This window comes from Dasypus novemcinctus, chromosome 9 (assembly GCF_030445035.2).
Source record: "Dasypus novemcinctus isolate mDasNov1 chromosome 9, mDasNov1.1.hap2, whole genome shotgun sequence".
Classification (NCBI taxonomy): Eukaryota; Metazoa; Chordata; class Mammalia; order Cingulata; family Dasypodidae; genus Dasypus; species Dasypus novemcinctus.
Window position 1 is genome coordinate 122,630,281 of NC_080681.1, and position 18,985 is coordinate 122,649,265.

The 18,985-nt window shown below is 56.5% G+C and overlaps 1 protein-coding gene across 2 annotated transcripts in view; it reads left to right on the top strand.

Moving 5' to 3' along the window:
• Window positions 1-279: 279 nt before the first annotated feature.
• CASZ1 (castor zinc finger 1) overlaps window positions 280-18,985 on the top strand; it is a 145,083-nt gene continuing 126,377 nt past the window's right edge. For both annotated transcript variants that reach the window (XM_071217789.1, XM_071217790.1), the window contains exon 1: window positions 280-414. The gene's annotated coding sequence lies outside the window, so the exon portion shown is untranslated. The remainder of the gene's footprint in view (window positions 415-18,985) is intronic.

Here is an 18,985-nt window from a genome sequence, read left to right on the forward strand (position 1 = left end):
CCCAGCCAAGTCCTTTGGGGGCGGGTGTGTGTGTGTGCGTGCAGAAACCTCGAGTCGTCGCGAAGGGGAACCGCGCGCTCAGAGGCAGCTCGGCCGGCCGCGTCTCGCCGCGCGCCCCAGCGCGGCTCAGGCCCGGCCGGTGGGTGGGAAGAAACCGCGAGGGGAAGGTCTGGGGGTGTGCGGGTGGAGCGGAGCCCGGCCCCGCGATCCGGCCCGGGTTTTACATGCCACCCACTCGCCCGCTCGGCCGCGGAGAATTCCATAATCACAGCGGGCGAGAGCGGAGACGGGGAGCGAAAAATCCGGGATCCGGCAACTTTGGGCAGCGCATGCGCGCCCGCGGCGCTCCATCCCAAACACACACACATTTTTCCCCCGGACTTGGAAAGTCACCCAAAGCCGCCCCAAGTGCAGGTAAGAGACTCGGCGCTCCCTCGGCCGCGGCTCCCCCACGCCCCCCAGCCCCGCGGGCCTCCCGGGGCGCCTCCCCGCCTCGCCCCCTGCCCCGGTGCAGCCCCTCCAGCCCGGGGCTGCCGCCTGCAGCGGGAGCCGGCGAGCGAGCGAGCGGCAGAGCCAGCCAGCCGGCGACGGCGGCTGCCACCCAACTCCGGCCGTGCGGGCGGCAGGGGGCACGGAGGGCTGGCACCCGGGCGCGGGGCGGCGCGTCGCCCGCCGTGGCCAGGGGAATGGCCGGCGCGCGGTGCCGGGGGAGCGGAGGGCTGCTGCTCCTGGGGGTCACTGCCTCCTACTGAGGGGGCGGCGGGGTAGGGGAGAAGAGGGGGAGGTGCCAGGCGCGAGTGCAGGACTTTGCAAATAGGGTGGGGGCGCCCCCCGCGCGGCGGGCTCCCGGGGGGGCAGGTGCTCGCCAATACCCGGTACTCACTCCTTCCCCCCCACTCTCACCCCCACCCCCCGCTGCAGGGGGGTCGTGAGCTCTCCAGGGCTCAGGAGGCCGGGGTGAGGGACTCCCGGGGTGACTTTGCAAGACTTTGCCCAGGGGAAGGCGTGGGTGGGGAACCCCTCCAGCCGGCTCTGGCGCCCGAGGTCGGGTGTAGGTGCTGCCGGCAGAAGTAGGCAGTGCTCGCGTGGGCGCGGGTGCCAAGGGGCACCCCCCGGGGGGGAAACGAAGGCAAGAGGTTGCCTGGATGGGGGGAGCGGCGCCCCATATTTCCTCTTGCCTGGGAAGTTTGTCTCAAGTGCGCTGCTTCGGGCGCGGCAAGTGGCGCGCCTCACTCCTCGCCCCCCCCCACCCCCCGGCCCCGCGGGGCACAGGGCTGGTAGCACAGGGCACAAGAGAGCCAGGCCACCCGCTCAGCCGCGCGGCGCGGTCGCAGCCCGCCTGGGTCCGGGGAAAAGTTGGGGGACTTGAGGCAGCTGTCGTGTGCGCCGGGGGAGAAGTTGCGCCCGGGGACGTGGGACGCTGGACTGGCGGGCCGGCGGGCGGGTGGAGCGGGGCTCTCCTGGGGGGCACAGCCGCCGTGGGAGAGGGTCTGGCGGGGACTCTGCTCCCAGGGTGGGCTGAGGGTGAGCCTCGGGGCTCAGCAGTTGGGAGTGAGGGAGCCCTGAACCCACGGGCGCACGGCCGAAAAAGGCACCTGGCGGAAGGCAGCCAGAAAAGAAGCTTGCGGGGGGCGCAGGGGACACGGAAGGGAGGGGAAAGGGCCACTCGGTCACTTGGGGTCAGGCTTGAGGGCCAAGGAGAGCGTGGTGGCAGTCGAAGAGTGTCGGGGAGTGGGGCTCCCAGGGGCGCGCGGGAATGGGGGGCCGGGCCGGGCTTGCGGGTCACGGAGCTTGCGGGGCAGGGGGCTGAGTCGTCAGGCCGGGGTGAGCCCGCCGGGCGGAGCGGCGGCCGGTTTATTTTTACTCGGTGGCATTTGCAGAATGTGCAGCTGATGGCCGTCGGCCGCCAGGAAGTTTTGCTTTCTGTTCTTTCTCTCTCTTTCCGAAGCCAGCGCGGCCGGGAGCGGGCGGGCCGGGGAGCCGGGCCCGGGAGGGAGGGGGCGGCCGCTGGGCTTGCGGGGTGCGAGGAGGTGCGGGCCGGGGTGCGCTGGGGTGCGGGCGGGGGCTGGCCCGGCGCGGGCGGGTGGGCGGGCGCTGGGCCGCCGCGGAGCGCTCGGGCGAATGTCTGTCCCCGGCATTGGAAGCTCCTGGGCGAGGGGAACAGGTGTACGCGCCGTCAATCATGGCGGGAGGGACACTTTGGGGGCGTAGATTAAGATAATAATAATAGATTTCTCTCCAGGGCGGGTGGGCGCAGATTCTTTTTCCAAGGCATCCCGGCCCCGGGTCCGGAGTTGGGGGAGACCTGGAGTGCGGAAGGCGGCAGGGCGCCGCTTCTCTTTCCACCCAAGTTCCTTCGGACCCAGCCTCAGTTAGGGAAGCGGGCCTTGGGCGCGGCGAGAATCTCCTTCCAGTCACGCTGGGGAGGGCGCGGGTGCGGGTGCGGGCTCCCGTGCGCGCGCGATTTGTCCCCCAGGAGAGCAGCGATAACACCACTTCTGCGAGCGGGGAGATCCCCTAAAGCCGGCTGGATCCACAGGCTCCTGGAGGGGGGGCGGTGCTCGTCGTCGGTCCAGAGGAGCCTGGGGGTGCGGGCCTCCGTGCGCGTGGGTGTCCCGTCCACCACCCGCATCCTCGAAGAGAGGCGGGCGGCGAGTAGGGAAGAGCACGGCCGCAGCTGGGCAAAGTTGGTAAATTCGAGAGGTCTCTAGGCTGGGAGAGGCGCGCGGGGAGAGCGCGCGAGGGGCCTGGAAAACGGATCGCCGCGGACTATCGGTGCGCCCCCCCCCCCCACCCCGCCCGGCCCACGGCGCGCGCGCGCACACACACACACGCGCGCACACACACACGCACACGCGTCGGCGTCCTAAAGGGAGCTGTCCCGGCTGAGCAGGAGCAGCTGCGCCGGGCGTGGGGGTGGGGGGTGGCGGGTCCCCGGGGCCTGCGCCCGGGCTGCGCTCCACGTGCCCGGAGGGGGCGCTGGGCCGATCCGCGCCCGAGCGCGGAGCGGCGGATTTGCGCCCTGGTGGCAGGCGAGGCGGTGCGTCCCGGGCGGGTGTCGCCACCCGCGCCCTCTCCGGCTGCCCGCGCTACCACCCGCAACCCCCCCTCCCCCCACCGACTTCCAGCCTCTTTCCCACTAACCAAACTTCGGTTTTGACTGCTTTGCCCCTCACTCGAGCTCTCCGACCCTCTCCAAGGCTGGGTGGGGGAACTTCTCCCTTCTCGGTGGTGGCCACCATCTCTCTCCTTGGAATCCAGCGAATTGGAGAGATTGTCGGCCCCCGCCCCATCTTGTTAGCCACCTTAGAGGCGGTTAACAAGAGTTTATGGGGAATATTGTTGAACTTCAGTAATCAGGTTTCCAGCGATCTTATGCCTCCTGTTTAATTTATTAGACTAGTTATTTATTCTGTTGATGATAATCTGTTGCTGGTTTCTATGGAGATGTTAAACTGATCTCTTTCAGAAATCAAACTCCATATGCACTAAAACGTTTAAAGGGGCAGTGCGTCCCTCCTTTTTCTTTTCTTTTCTTTTCTTCCCCCCCCTCCCCTTAGACTTTGCACCTCGCGGAGACTTGGTGTCTTGCTCGAGTCTCAGCGCATTTTATTTCCTTCTTACGAAGGAGAGGAGCCTGAAAGACTCATGCTTTGTGGCAAGTACAGCTTATTATGGCTAGAAGAAAGCGAAGGCTTTGATCCTAAGTTGCATCATCATTTAAAACAGATCATTTCACCACCACCCCCTTCCTTCCATCATATAAGAGCAAAATTCTTTCAAGATCAAAGAGTCCAATCTAAAAAAAAAAACTATTGTTTAAAAAAATAGGAAAGTCAGTCCAATGTGAACCTCCCCTCTATCTGCTCCCCATGTATTTAAAGAGTATTTTGAATAAGAAAAACAAAACTTGTAGCTCAGCTCTTTTTCATACTTATTAATAGTTTATCTTGTCTCCCCCCCCCCTAATTTAGAAAGAAGTTCAAAGTTAGATTTCTCTGCCTGTGGGGGTTGAGGTATATGTGCTTCTCTTTTAGATCCTGACCATCTGTTTTTGGAAAATTAGCCTCTGGGAAGAGGGGGAAAGGAGTCTTTAGTCAGAGTTAATGGAGTGCTTAAAATTAAAAAAATTTTTTTTGAAAATAGGCACCCAAGTATTTTAAAGTCCAAATTTCCCTGCCTTTGAGCAGAATATCAGTAATGCCTGTGAGAGTGGATCAACTTTTTCTCCTCTCCTTCTCTGCTCAGGTATTTTTTGGTGAACTTGTGACTTTGGGTGGTAGGTGCAGAGAATTAAGAAAGTAAGGCAGGAAAAAACTCTTGGTTTCTGACACTGAAAAATTGTGAACCTCCTCTGAACTCAGATATTTATCACACTGACAGATATGATACAAAGCGATTGCATTTCCTAGTGACCCTCAGGGACTAAGTTGTAGGTAAAACCATTTAATGCATTTTTAATATTAAAGTAAGGCCTGGGTTCCATTTTCGTGGAGGTGAGGGCAGTGGATGTGTCTCTATAAAGCTGGTGCTTTCTCAGTATATTGGTTTTTCTTTTTCAGCTACAACCCCCCCACCTCCACCCCTGCTCATTTCCATTTACTTTGGGGAGGAGTGAGCTGCACACAGGGCATTTGGCTTTCATAAATAAATTTATATCTGGCTAGAAGGTCCAATGCTAAATAAGAGCATACTTTTAAAACAACAAACTCGTACTCCACCCTTGCTATAGGAAATAAAACTGAGGCAATCCTTGACTTTCCCCCCCCCTTTCTCTAGTCCTTGTTCTCTTTTATATTGTCTTATTTTGGAGGGGTATAGAGTGGTTGTTGCTACTTAGCTCAGAGGAGGGAGAAGCCATTTCTACGTTATTTACCCCTTTATCTAGATTTTTAAAATTTCTTTGATTTGCGTTGCAAACAGAACAGAAGCTGACAAGTGAAAAAGAACACTGTGGCTTTAAACTCAGGAGTTTGCATATTCTCCTTGTATCTTTCCCCTTTGCTAATTATTGTGTTGTTTTCAGAGCAAATATGTCATATCCATGGCGACCGGGCAGGTTTATTGTCTTTCTGAAGCAATAGCTCACATAAGTAATTAATGACTTTCTTTTTTTTCCTCTGGCTTAGGTTAAACAGATCATTCAAGGAAAGTCATATCTCTCCCTCGTTCTCTTTCTCTCTCTCTCTCCCCCCCTTTTTTTTTTTTTAGCCCAGTGACATAAGAACATGAGTTAGAACAAGAAAATACTTTAACCAAGAAGTCAACAGCTTATTTCCCCCCATTTCTTTTAAAAGCTGGAGTGTCAGCTTTCAGACATGAGGGCTGCCATTCTTGCAAGCAGAGTTGTCCAAGCCTGGGGTGGAAATCCATTTGAAGGTTGTGCAGCCTGGAGAGAGAGGAGGCATTGGCATGGGGGGGCGGGGAGTGACCCGAAGGAATTTGCTTTTGAGATGGGGGAAGCACTCCAAAAGGAGTATTTCTCCTGTATTTCGCTGAATTTAATTAAATTGTTTACAGGAAAGAATTAATGAGTTGCTAGTAATGTTCTCCCCCTGCCCTGTCCTTTTTCCCAGTCTAGTTAATTGCAAAGACAAAGTTTTTTCTTTTTGGTTTACCTTAGAGCTTTCAGCTTTCTCCAGCCTTTGCTGCAAGTGTTGTTTTGTTATGTTTTTTTTTTTTTTTTCCCTAGAAAAGTAGCATTTGGAATCCCCTCTGGTTTGTTATTTCCAGAATTATAGTGTGGTTTCGGTGTTTTTTTTTCCCCCTTAGACCTACAGCTTGAAGCTAGTTCCTGCTTCTCAGGAATCAACAGCTAGGATGATAGCCTAAGACTTGTAATTTTTTTTTTCTGTTTTTGCTGGAGTGGGAGTGGTAATGGGGCTTTTTGAGAACGTAAATTTATATAGAAAGCATATCACTCTTCTATAGTGGAATAATAGAGAAGGAAGAGCATTTTGTTTTTCCATTTTAAAAAGCTTTTCAAATGGATCTCTTGCTAAGAAGAAGCCTTACGATGTCACCCTTAACTTTAGAAACATGTTAAGACTTTCAGCTACTATCTCCAGCAGCCCCTTTAACCACCCCGCGCCCATCACAGACATGCACTAATTAGGCACATTTGTGCTGTCTGCCCCCCCCCCACACACTTAAAACATGTACAGCAAAGGTTTTGTATGTGTCCTTAGAAAGGGGAGAGAAAAAGAAAAGCGTTTATGTTGTACTCAGACACACTTAAAAAGAATATATCCCCCCTCTCTGAACCAAGTTAAAAAAGACTGTGAGTCAACCGAATGACTCTTTTGGCTTTTGGCATTAAAAATACAAATATAAAGACGAAGGGAGATTTATTTGGTATCTGGTTTCTGAAGAGGAGAAGAGAAGGCCCAGCAAGCCTGATGCTGAGAATCCAGCGGAGTTGTAATTGAGCCCGTAACCTCTTGATGTCTATATCAGAAACCCAGACATGAGCCGAGGGAGCGGAGGAGAGGCAAACAAGCCGTGTAGAGGAGGCAGCTCGGGGAGATCCACAGTGAGAGCGCGCGCGAGAGCGAGAGAGAGATTTAATTTATAGACATTTTAAAAACCGTAATTTCATTAGGGTTTGCTCTTCCCTTCTCTGAAGGGCAGCCTGGCAGCCCGATAAGGCGGGTCCCTGTGCCCGGGGAGCGTGGGCCGCTGCGAGGGTGCCCGCCGACCCCTCTGGCTAGTACCAGGGCTTGGCTTAGCCTCTGCCCGCTTTCTGCTGGCCTTAGTCTTCTGAAATGAAGACCTCCCAAAGAGCCAAAAGTTAGCGGTGGCATCTGGGTGCCCCCGGGGTGCCCCTCTGGGTGCCACACCGTTCCATCAGCGTGTCTTCCCCCTGCCCCGTGGCCTCTGTGTATCTTCGTCTGTCAGCCGCCTGCCCGTGGCTCCAGCTGCAGGAGGCCCCTGGGGGGTGGGGGCACCCCCAGCTCTGCCCCCCGCAAGTTCACCAAGTTAAGTTGCTGTGATTCCGAGGCCCCAGCTTGGGGGAGAAAAAGCTAAAGCTTCTCGTAAATTCTGCAAAAATTAATCAAGCGTTTAAGAGCTGCCTGCCGAGGGGGTCTCGCGGGCAGACTGAGCCCTTTTCCCATTGCCCCTGGTCAAAGTCCAACTGAGTGAGGGGTGGCCGGACTCTGGGAAGGGAAGGGAGCTGCTGGGGCTGGTTTCTTTCTTTCTTTTTTTAATCCGAATAATTGAGAACAACTAGGGAAAAGAAGAGAGATGGATTTCTTGAATATAAATTCTCAAGGGCCCTCGTTCCATATTGTGGGAATTTTTTTTCTCTTCCTTTTGGTCTGGATTTGTCCTGTGTGTCTTTGATGGAAAAGGCACGTAGAGAAAGAGAGCAAAGGGGGGAGGAAAGGATAGAGAGAGAGAGACAGGGACGTGTGGCTCCTTCGGAACTCATTATCATTCTTAATAAGTCTTAAGGAATAAAGAAGAGCATTGAGTGTAAATGCTGGGTAATCCTAACACTTCTCAAGGTGAGAGGAGTCTTGAGGACACAGAGAAAAAAGACAGCAGAGGAGGGGGCGGGAGGTGGGGGCCCAGGAGGCCCTGGGGGAGTGGCAGGCCTGGTCTTCGCTGAGGCCTGGATAGTGGGGGGCTGCCGAGGAGACCCAGGCGGAAGGGTTGTCTGAGTTGGCCCTGGGGATCCCCAGGACAGAGTGCCTTGCTGGGGGTGAGGGGCAGGGGTGACGGTGACCACCGGGCCCTGGTGTGTGGAATGGGGGGAGCAGGGGCCCCAGGGCCTTTGCGCCTCCCGGGTGCCCTGGTCCCAGGCTCCTGGAGAAGGCAAGAGTGGGCAGGGTAGGCCTGTTTACCCTTACCCAGGCCCCCTGCTGCCCGCGCAGGCTCCCCTGCTGCGGCCGCCCTGAGACGCGGGAGGGACGGAGCGGCGGCGGCCGGAGCTCAGCTCCGGACACTAGGTGGCTTAGAGGACCGGCGAGGTTCTCCCGGCCGAGCAGCCGCTGGCTTCCGCGCCTTCCCGCTGGTGGGCTCCGGCTCTGCTCTTCCTCTGCCGGGCTGCGGGCAGGAGGGTGAGTGGGCACTTGCCCAGGACGGTGGCACAGCTCCCGGATGGGCACTCCCGACGGGCGACCGGCCTCCAGCGGAGCGGGGCGGGGGGGGGGGGGCAGCTCCGGTGGGGGGATGCATGCAAGAGGGGCTACAGGGGCTGGCCCGGCGTCGGTGTGTCCTTGGGCCTCAGCCACCTGGGCGTTGGGGGGAGTGTCGTGGGCAGTAGTTCTTCCTTTCTTCTGAGTCTCGTGTCCCCTTTGCGAATCTTGTTAATAAAATAATCTCGTAAGCATCAATATTGCTTATAGTTGGCGGGGTTTCACAGCTCTTCTGCACCCAGCCGAGGCCCCTCTGAGCCTCCTGCCCTGCGGTTCTTTCCAATCCTCCAGGACTGGGAGGTGTGCGGGGGGGCAGTGAAGGGGCATGGGGGCGGCCCATCCTCTGGCGAGGCAAAATGGGTCCTCACTGCCCCTCCCATTCCCACCAGCCTCGGCACTGCGAGAGAAGAGCGGTGAGCTAGGGTCCCCAAGGGTGGGTCAAGGGCCAGTGCCCAGGATCTCCCACCGAAGGGCCACACCTGCTGCGCAGGCCCGCGAGATGCCCACCCCGGCCCAGGGCAGCCTCCGCGGCAGTCTGGGATTCCCCGGGTGACTTGAGGCAGGGTCTCCGGCAAGGTCATGTCTGAACTGTGCATGGTTTTCTTTGGGATGAAGGGTGGGCAGCGAGAACAACTCAATTCAGTTTCGACTTGTCATGGTCTTTTTTTCCCCCTAAACTGCGTGTTTTCTTTCGGAAAGCAACTTTGGGGGAGCGTGCAAAAGGGGGTGTGTGGGTGTTGGAGGTGAAGCGACGGCTGGTGACGGAGCTGGTGGGTGCCCAGAGGGAGAGTGGGATGGGCTAATGGTGGGGATGGCTTCTGCTTTTGTGTCATTTAAAAGCAGTAATGACCAAATTGCCTGCCCTGCGTGCGCCTCGCTGACGAGATTTACCGAAAGGAAGCCGCGCTGCCTCTCCTCGGCTGGTCTCTGGGTGGGTTAGCGAGTGTGCGAGTGTGTGTGTGTGTAAACGAGAAGAAGGGGTGGGGGGATGAGCCCTGCCAGGCTGGCACCCTTCCCCAGCACTAATTGCTGGCAGAGTACCCACGGGGGCTGTGCCAGCCTCTCCAACTCTACCCGCCCCCTGGCCCCTGGGGAGCTCAGCTGTGCAGCTTGCTATGTGAGGGCCATTTCCGGGCCCACTAGCCCCAGCGGCTCCTTGGGGAATTTCAGGGAAATAGGATCCTTGGGGGGGGGGCACAGGCCAAGCCCCAGAATCTCTGGCTGGGGATGGGTGGTCCAGAGCCCAGTGAAGTCTGGCTGTCCACTGCCCTGGCACAGCAAGCCGCACACTTCTGCACCCGGGCGGGGTCCTGCAGGGTGGGGCCTGGCTGGCTAGGGGGTACCGGGAGACCCCCACCCTACTTCCAGCTTTACAGTAAATCCCTGCGTGGCCTTTCACCTGCCTGGGCCTCATTTTCCCCTCTTGTCAAAGGCCCTCTGACCCTACCGACCCCTCGGGCTTGTCCTAATGCTTGTGGCTGCGAAGGTCCTTTCAAAATGATTAACGTAATGAAGAATTTATCACGGTCGCTTTGTCAAGTGCACCTTGTCCCCAATGTCAGATGAGCCAATTTCATGTAATAGGGTCTCTGCCTCACAAGGGGGCCCCCGTGAATTCCTTTGCAGAAAGGTGTGGGCCTCGGCCCACTTGGTGGAATGTTGGGGCTCAGCTGGGGCGCGGTGAGCTGCTTTCCAGGAAGAATGGGGACCCCCTCCGGGATACTGCTTGAGCTCTGAAGCCCCTCAGATCACTGAGGAGCTGTATGTGTTGGGGTTCAAAGCACACGCTCGGGGAGCAAAGCCATGTGACCGTTCCTCCATCTTTTCCTCTGGGAAATGGGCATAATCGACGATAGTATCTGTCTCAGGTTGACGTGCGGGTTCGAAGCGCTGAGATACATTGTCGAAGACGCCCTGGGGGTGAGACGGGAAGGCTTGCCTCGCCAGGGATTGCACTGGGCCAGGATATCTGGACATTTCGGATTTTGTGCTTCAACCCTCTGGGCTGCCTCGGGGCCCTCCTGGTGACAGGCCAGGAGGGGACGAGAGGCAAGGCTGCCCACGGTTGGAGGCAGTGCCAGTGTGGGGGCAGGGGCCATCTACCTCCCTTTTCTTTCCTGGAGCTCAGTGGGATGCGCAGCTTCATCACAGGGGCCCCGGCAGACCCCGGACCTGGCCCAAGCAGCTGGTGGGCTCTGTTCGTACCACCTGCCAGCTTCCTTCTGAGCGCTGGCGATTCCCAGGCACCTGTGCGTGCAGGCTCCTGCGTGATGGAGGCGGTGGGGCTGGCGAAAGGGGGGCACGCGTCTGGAGTCAGGCTGAGCCCAATGCAGATTTGTTTCTCCCACTGAGCAAGTTAATTCCTCTCTGCCTTTGTTTCCACATCTGCAAAATGGGGGCCGTTATGCCCACCTTGGAGGGTATTGAACGAGAGGACAATAATGGCAGCTAACATTTCTTGAGCTTAAATTTGGGCATACTTCCGTGGACCGCTTAGCCCGGGGAGTGGCACGGATTAGGGTGGCAGGGTGAGGGTGAGAGGATTTACAGGCTGGCCTTGGCTAGGCTTAAACCGGGTCCCTGGATGAGCCGGAGATTTGCATGGGACTCTGAGCGGAAGGGCTGAGCCACGGCCTTTTAGCCCCTTGAGTGGAGGGCGGCGAGGTTTCCCACCAGGTCCTCTCCTCAGGCTTGCGTGGGAGGGCAGGGCCCGGAGAGGAGGCAGGAAGGCGTGGAGGAGGGACAGAGGAGGGGAGGGCAGTGGGGGCTGCGAAGCCGGGGGCACTGGGGGGCGAGGGGCACTTATGGAAGACGTATGAAACCCCATCGGCCTCTCCCATTTCACTGTGCTAGGCCGAAACACCCGGGTTCTTGTTTCAACTATCTGGGATCTGGGAGCAGGTTAATTTCCATGACGAACTCCAGGCCACGTGCTCGGAGGATTTATCTAATTAAACTGATGCTTTTTTCCAAGAAAGAGGAAAGAAGGGATGGAGGGAAGGAGGGTGAGAGAGAGGGACGGAAGGGGAAGGAAGAAGGAAGGGAGGGAGGGAGGGAAAGGAAAAGAAAGCAAAGAGGGAAAGAAAAAGAAAGGAAGGGAGAAAGAGAAGGAAGGGGAGGGAAGGAAGGAGAGGAAAAAAGAAGCGAAAGAAAGAAAAGGAAAAGAAAGGAAGGGCAGAAGAGAAGGAAGGAAGGGAAAGGAAAGGAAGGGAGAGAGAGAAGGAGGGAGTGGGAGGGAAGAGGTAGGTAGCTGGAAGGAGATGACGGTTTGGGGAGATGAGACAACGTGGAGGGGATGCTTGGTGGCTGAGGGTGGGGCCTTCCTGGGGGCTGGGTGGCATGCCTGTCTTCTGACAGTTTATCTCCAAAATAGCTCTTGGGCTAGGAGGGAAGGGGTAGCTGGAAGGTTCTGGATCTTTATGGAACACTCCAATAGTCACTAGCCACATGAGGCACTATACATTTAAATTGAAAAGTCAAAAATCCGTTTCCTCACTTGCACTAGCCACATGTCAAGTGGGCAGCACAGATCTAGAACCTTCCCATTATCGCAGAAAGTTCTAGGGGACAGCTTCCCTCAGCGAAGGATGAGCCCCCAAGGGGCAGTGCTGGCGAGGGAGCCTGGGTACCAGAGAGATACCTGCTGGGCAGCAGAGCCAAGGAGGCCTGCCTCCCTCGAGCCAAGGGCTCTGTGTGCCAGGGTCGTCCTCCCTTGAGGTCCCACTGCAGACTGGAGTTAGAATGGGGTTTGAATCCTTCCTGACCGTGGGCAAGGGGTTTAACTGGAATTGGACTAACAGTAAGCGGGACCTGCCCTTTGCGTTCTCGTGCTCATTAGCCCAGGTGATGGCCGCAGGCATCTAGTGTAGTGCCAGGGCATGGCGAGCACGCGAGAAACAGGGTCCACTATGATTATCATAGACTGTAACTGTTGATATTATTTTCATTATGATTACTGAAGAGCTTTGGTTGCTGCCAAGTTCCAAGGGACACTCCCCCATCATGCTGATTTATCCATAACCAACACTTCCCTGTATTAGCTTAAATGTGTCCCCAAATCCCTTTTGATCTGGGAACCTAATTTGGATTCTTTCTACCTCTCTCCATCCCTCCTTTCTTTTGGCAAAAGGAAGACTTGGATCTGCCCCAGAATTAACTCTCACAGGCCCTTCTACTGGTGAGATGGAGTCTCTATGCACCCTTCCCAACACACATATAAGTGCACCCGTGCACATACATATCCTCTCTCTCTCTCACTTACTCATTCATCCTGGGCAGACCACATTAAAAAAAAGTCTGAAGTACTAAAATAGGGGTGCACAGATGTGGCCCAAGTAGAGCTGGCTGGGTTGTGGGGGGGTGGGGCTGGGGTCGGTGGCCTCTGGGAGGGGTGTGTGTGTTTATGCCTGCGCAATGCCCAGCACCCTACGCTGACGTGGCTCTGAAAAGTCCCCTGCATTGTGCAGGCTCCTTGCCCCGTGAAAAAGCGATTGAGTCAGTGAGGAGTTCCCAGTGGATTGAGGCTGACAGTAAGTGAGATTTTGGCAGTGGGTCGAAAACAAATGCTCCCCCTCTCCCCAACACACACACACACACACACACACTCTCTCTCTCTCTCTCTCATTCCTCCCGAAACTCCCCATTCTTATTTGGTTTTTAGAGAGGTTTTGAAAATAATTACGATTTTGTGTGCGCGCACCCAGCTTGTCCCCCACCCCCCCAGGGATGGCTCTGGCCCCTTCCCCAGGCTGCCACCCCCTCTCACTCCCCTGCCGCCTCGGTGGCTCTGCCAGCGATCCCAAACGAGTTAAGGGCGGAATCAACTCTAGACCCAGCTGCGTGTTTTACTCCGGGTCCCTGAACGAAGCGATGTGCTGCGCTCAGCACCATTGGAGATGGCCTGCCCCAGTGACCTGCCGCCCCCACCCTGCTGGGCTCCATCAGCCAGCGTTCAGGGACCTGCCGCTGGGCCCTAGGACCTCCTCTTCGACACCCGGGGAGCCGGGGACATTGTCAGGGGCCCTCCTGATGTCCGGCTTCCTGTCAGTGATCGCTGTCAGTTTTAAAAGCCAGGGCGCACCATTTGGGGCTGGCATTGTCTGTGGTTTGCAGAAAAGGCCGGCAAGGCTCACAGTGCGTGCGTGCCCAGGGCCCCGCCCCTGCCCCCCACAAGTCCCCTGTCTACCACGACCACATCAGTAGTTTTACCTGTACCAGGCTCTGGCCAGGGGTCCCATGTCCCTAGACCTTCCCCACTGAAACATTCTCAAGAGAGCCAGGGAGGGAAACGCTGCCACCTTGCAGATGCACCTTCCCCATGCACCCCACATTTGGAAAACACCATCTCTTTAGCCTGACAATCCTTCCTCTGCAGTGGTACAGGATGTCTTCTACTCCTGGGGGATAGGAGGTGAGGGAAGAGCTTGTTTGGTCAGAAGTACTGCCTGCTCCTTGGGGGTGGCTGGGCCGTCTCTCAGGATCCCCTTTCTGGAAAAGGCCTAGCAGAGTCTGACTGCTTTAGGAACCGTGCCAGAAGACGCCCCCAGGGAGAGGCATGGCAGAATCGAGAGTGAGTGCACATGTTCAAAGCTCCGGTCCCTCGCGGGCCTCACCCACTTCACTAGCCCTTGCAGCCTCAGTTTCCCCCTTTGCCAAAGGGCAGTGGCAGTTGTGTTTACCCCGTGGGGCTCCTCCTAGCGCAATGCCTGACATGCGGTGACAAAAGGTAGTTCTTATTACTGCAGTTGCTATTACGTTTTAGCGTCTATCATCAGGAAGGCAGAGGGCTCAGGACCCCCGATGCCAGGCTAGAGCCCCGGGCCAAAGGCTGGGCCCATGGGTCCCTGAGGTGCCAACCCCTGGGGGACTGTCCTGGACTGCTCGGCCCAGGAAGGAGCAGCTGCTGGGCGCTGGCCACCCTCTTGGTTCTCTTTGCCTCTCCCCAGCAGACGGGAGTGTGGCCCTTGCCCCCCTCCGGGAGCAGGTGGCCTTTGTCGCCTGGCATCTGTCCCTGGAGGGCGGCTGCCAGGAAGCTGCAAACCTGGGATTGCCCGTGCATCCTCCGAGCCATTGCACGAGGCCTCTTGGCTCCCCAAGGAGCTCGCCTGGGCTTCTCCTGGTGGAAGAGGTCCGAGGAGGGGCTCGCCGCTCATCCCAGGGCCCCCTCCTCACCCTCCAGGTGAGTCAGCGTGGAGACGGGGGCTGCCATCCTGAGGTCTCTGGGCTGGGGTCTTGCTGGGCAGGAAGAGGGCTCAATGGACGTGGAGGAATCAGACAGGGTGCCGGTGACGGGCCCTGCTTTTGTCCCCAAGGGACAGCAAGCTTGCCGATTTGAGTTTATGTTTCTGTTGTTGTTTTAAAAGAGGAAGGAAACATGTTTACCGAGTGCTGACCTGTCCGATACTGTGCAGTGACTTTTTGTGGGATCGAAAGACACCAGCCAGGTAGTGGTTCAATTCCCATGGACTGGTCAGGAAATAAGACGCAGAGAGGTTAAGTGACTTACTTGAACTCACACAGCATTTGAAAGGAGAGCCAGGGTTGGCACGCAGCTTGCTGTGATTCTGAAGTGCGTATGTTCTTGCATGCACTGGAAAAATAGCACCGTATTTTAAATGGTTTTTGAAAAGAGATAAAAGGAAAACATTTCACCTGTAACGTCACTATTGTCATACAACCTTGCTTAGTATTTTGTGTATTTCCTTCCAGTGTTTTGTGCCTCTGGTGACCACATCTATAGATTTCTATAATGTAGGTTTTTGTGCAATAATAATCACCAGAGAAAATGGTTTTGGTTGAGACCCAGGATGAGGTGCAAGGGTCTCCTGAGCTGGGGCGGCTGGGGAGTGATTGATTCTCAGGCAAAATGGAAACCTGGCTTGGCCCCGAGCCATCTCTTCGGTCACTGAAGTTGGTTTGGATAAAGCGAACTCGGTGAATGGCGAGGCAAACAAGACGCTTGTGTTCGTCTTGCTCAGTTAAGTGGTGGAGTTTTCCTTTTAACTCACTTCCTTCTTGCTTTTGACAAATGGGAATATTTGTGCCATTTTCCTGAATGACCTCCTCTCCTTGGGGTAATGAGAAAATGAAAGTCTTCTGCTAAGTGCTTTGCGATACTCAGACACAAAAATGGAGAGCAGAGCCTTGTCACGGGCCCTTTGCTGCCAGGGCGCTCTAGAAAGAGGAAGTGCAGTTTGCGGGGACTGAAGGTCAGTGTGGGGGTGAAGGCTGCTGCCGGAGCCAGCGCCTTTCTGGGCTTTCTTGGAGCCTCCGGGCGCAGGTCTCCACTGCCAAGGTGATTCCGAGCACTCAGGCAAAACCCCCACCCTGGCTTGAATAACGTGGACAAACGATACAATTCAAGGAGAGGTGACCCCCTCCCCACCTTGCTTCATAGCGTCAGCCCAAGAATAACACGGCAGAATAAATACCGTGTCACCTAGACAAATAAAAATCCTCAAGATGATTTCGAAACATGGAAAAATGTTTATTATAGGACTGGGAAAAAAAAAAAACCCAACAACAAAACGCCGAGTGCCAAATGTGGCAAACGGCGCGAAAGAAACTATATAAAAAGACAAGTGCCTGTGGACAGAGCTTGAAAGGCAATCCTCCCCAGTGAAAATTATCGCGTTAGGGCGGTGGGGCGACGGTGATTTGTTTTTTATTTCACAACATTTTCTTGAAATCCGCCCCCCCCCCCCCCCCCCCGTCGCTGTGATTAAAAACCGACAAAGCGAAGGTGTCAGCCCGTTACGGAGCCCTGGCAGGATGGGGGCAGGGCAGCCAGGCGAGAGGGCGCCTGCACCCACGGCCCCCGCAGAGTGCTGAGCTCACCGGCTGTGCCAGCCACAGAAACCTATGAGATCTCCAGAAACCGAGGCGTATCGGTGACTCAGACGTTCGTGTTGTGCTGCTCAACAATAGCTTTTGTCCTTTGCCCAAAACCCTAGGCCAGTGTGTTAAAAAAAAAAAAAATTATAAAATTATGAGATAGTTTGTACTTTCCTTACCAGCCTGTGCCAGCTCTGGGTGCTTTATTTATTCAAGGTGGGGAGGCAAGGAAGGCGGGGTAGGGGGAGGCAGAAAGGAAAAGAAAAACAAGGTGGAACTCGGACAAGGCCCAAGAAACGTTTGAGCCTTAACAACAAACTTTCTTTTGTTTCACCCGTGGGGAGAGGGAAAAAAAAAAAAGGGAAAAAACTGCAGAGGACCAGTTGGAACCAAATAGAGCTCCCGGGCTTTGGTGCAGGGGGCTGCTGCTTTCGCTCCCTCGCTGGGCCTTGCTGGGTGTGGGGGGCTAGGCCGGGGCGTTCCGTGGCGGCGGGTGGGGGCGGCGGGTGTGGGGCGCGGGGGCTGGAGCCCGTGGACAGGGCCCGGGCGAGGAGAGCCGGCATGGTCTCTGGTGAACGCGGGTGTCCCCGACGGCCTTTCCGGCCAGGAATACCCAACGGCCGGCGGCGTCTACCCTCACTTCCGGTCGGGTTTAAAGAAGGCGCTTGGCTGCCGGTATCCCCCAAGCTTCTCTCTGCTGGGGGCACTCAGGATGCCCCGTGGCCCAGGGGCAAGGACAAGTTTGCCTCATGTCCGTGTGGACGGGGTCTTTCCTTCTAGGCCCCGCTAGGAAGACATTCTCAGCATAAGATTCAGGAAAGGAGGGTTGGGAACATGTGTGAGATTAGGTGGCCTGTGTGTCCTTTTCAGCCGTAATCACATTTTTTCCACTGGTGTCATAGCCAGGCAGAGTAAAAGAAAAAAAAATTCGAGGGGTGGGAAAATTATTTTCTCACGTCTCGCCTTGTCCCCCGGCCCCCACCAGCCCTCTGAGTGAAACGGTGAGGCGGCCTGAGTGAAACGGTGAGGCGGCTGATTGAGACGTCCCCTTCTGCCAGGTGGGAATCGTTCAGGGTCTTCTCTTCCACCGGGGCTTGGGCAGCGAGAATGAGGGGGCCCGTGGGTCCACGGCAGAGTCACAGAGCGGGCCACAGCGTGGCTCCACCGGGCGCTCAGTGTTGACCGTGCTCTCTGCGCGCTCCGCCCCTGGAATCCCTGATAACGATCCCAACCCCTTCAGCCTTTTTCTGGAGCCTCCACCTTGCCCCCCTGATGGGGGGGGCCCTCTCGGGTGGATTCGGGGGCGCGTGGGGGCGATACTGCACCTTCATGATGTTCAGTCGTCACGACAGTTCCCATGTCAGTCGTCATGACAGTTCCCACGAAGAAGGCAGGATGGGGATTGTTGTTCCCGTTTTATAGGTGAAGAAACTGAGGCACAGGGAGGGGAGGTTGCCTATCCAAGGTCACACAGCTGCTACGCAGTGACAGACAGGGAGCGGGGAGCAGGTCTTTGGGCTGCTTAGAAGCCTGGTCTTCTCCCCTGATGGCTCAAGGGCAAGACTGACAGTTGCAGATGTGGAATTAAGTTTTCCTCTCCTTCAGAGATAAAAGGCACCCCCAGGTCCCCAAGGAGCAGATGCTTTGTGGCCATGTTGGGGTGACTGGCTCTCTCTGTTGAGGAAGGAGCACTGGGTGATGAGACAGGGTGCAGGGGTTTTAGCCCCACCCCTGCCCCCAGTCACTGATGAGCAGTTGCTCTCTCAGGTCTTAGCTCTGCCATCTGCGAGGTGCCAGCCTGGACCCTTTCCACCCCGGAACGGCTAGGGTTTCCCGCCACTGGCAGTGCAGCGCCCCCAGCTGTGCCCGGGCAGCAGCTCGCCCCCAACCTGCCCACCCAGAGGTGCCAGTTTCCCCGGGGCTCGAGCAGCTCGCCCCTCTCACCCCTCTCTTGTACCGGGGAGAGCAGCCTTGGCGAGCTGGACCCCAGCCCAAGCCTGTGCCTTCACTATGTGTCTCTGAAAGTGCCAGAGCCGTGGGTTTCCACCCGCCGGTATGTGAGAACGTTACGGTGGGGTGAGACGTGGTACCCTGTGACAAGAGGCAGCTGTGGGGAGGGGCGGGCACCACCTGGGCTGGACACCTGGCTTCCAGCTGTGGGGGCTCTGGAGGGGCAGAGCCCGGGAGCCTGACGGCCCGAGCGCAGGAATGATTTTGAAGCCACTACTATGGAGATTAAGGGGATGAGAATGTAAATCTCAAGTAAAAAGGTAATTGAATGTAATAGCAAACACTGCTCGCTCTGTGTTAATTTTAGCTCTTCCCCTGGATACAAGGCGCTGTATTAGTGTTTTATTACCATTTTGTTTGCACTAATAAAATAGTAAAATTTATTTCAAGGAAGTTGAAGGATGGTTTTACAATGCAAATTTGAAGAAATTGGACTTTTCATTTATGCCTCTGCTATTTTAAACCCTGGCGGGTGTAAATTAGCTACAGGGACGGAGCAGACCCCACGGATGGGGACTTGGGAGGTGGGAGCCCTGGCAGAGCTTTCAGACTAGTTCAGGCCTCTGGAGGGCCTGGGGAGACTCGGCCTGATTGGGTGGGACAAGGCAGTGGGTGAGGGCCTGCCAGGCATGGATGACTGGGTAAAGGTGGCATGTCACACCCCGAGCTGGTGGCCAGGGACATGGGGCGTCAGATCCCAGGACTGTGTCCTCCTTCCTCTCCTGGTCTTCATCAACCCAGGGGAGCTGAGTGACCTCTTCTCTCTGCCATGCGAAAGCGCAAATCGGCCAGATGTCCAGGCCACACACACCCCTTAAGAGGGGTTACATATAGAAGGGAATGGACGGAACACGGAGGAAAGGCTCTGCACCTAAAAGGAGCTGGGAAAAAAGACCCCAGCCAGACCCCAGCCAGACCCCAGCCCAGCCAAGGCCCCCAGTTGTTCTTATGACCCTGCTGTCCTTGAAAAACTAGGCGCAGGACTTTTGCAACAAGCCAGC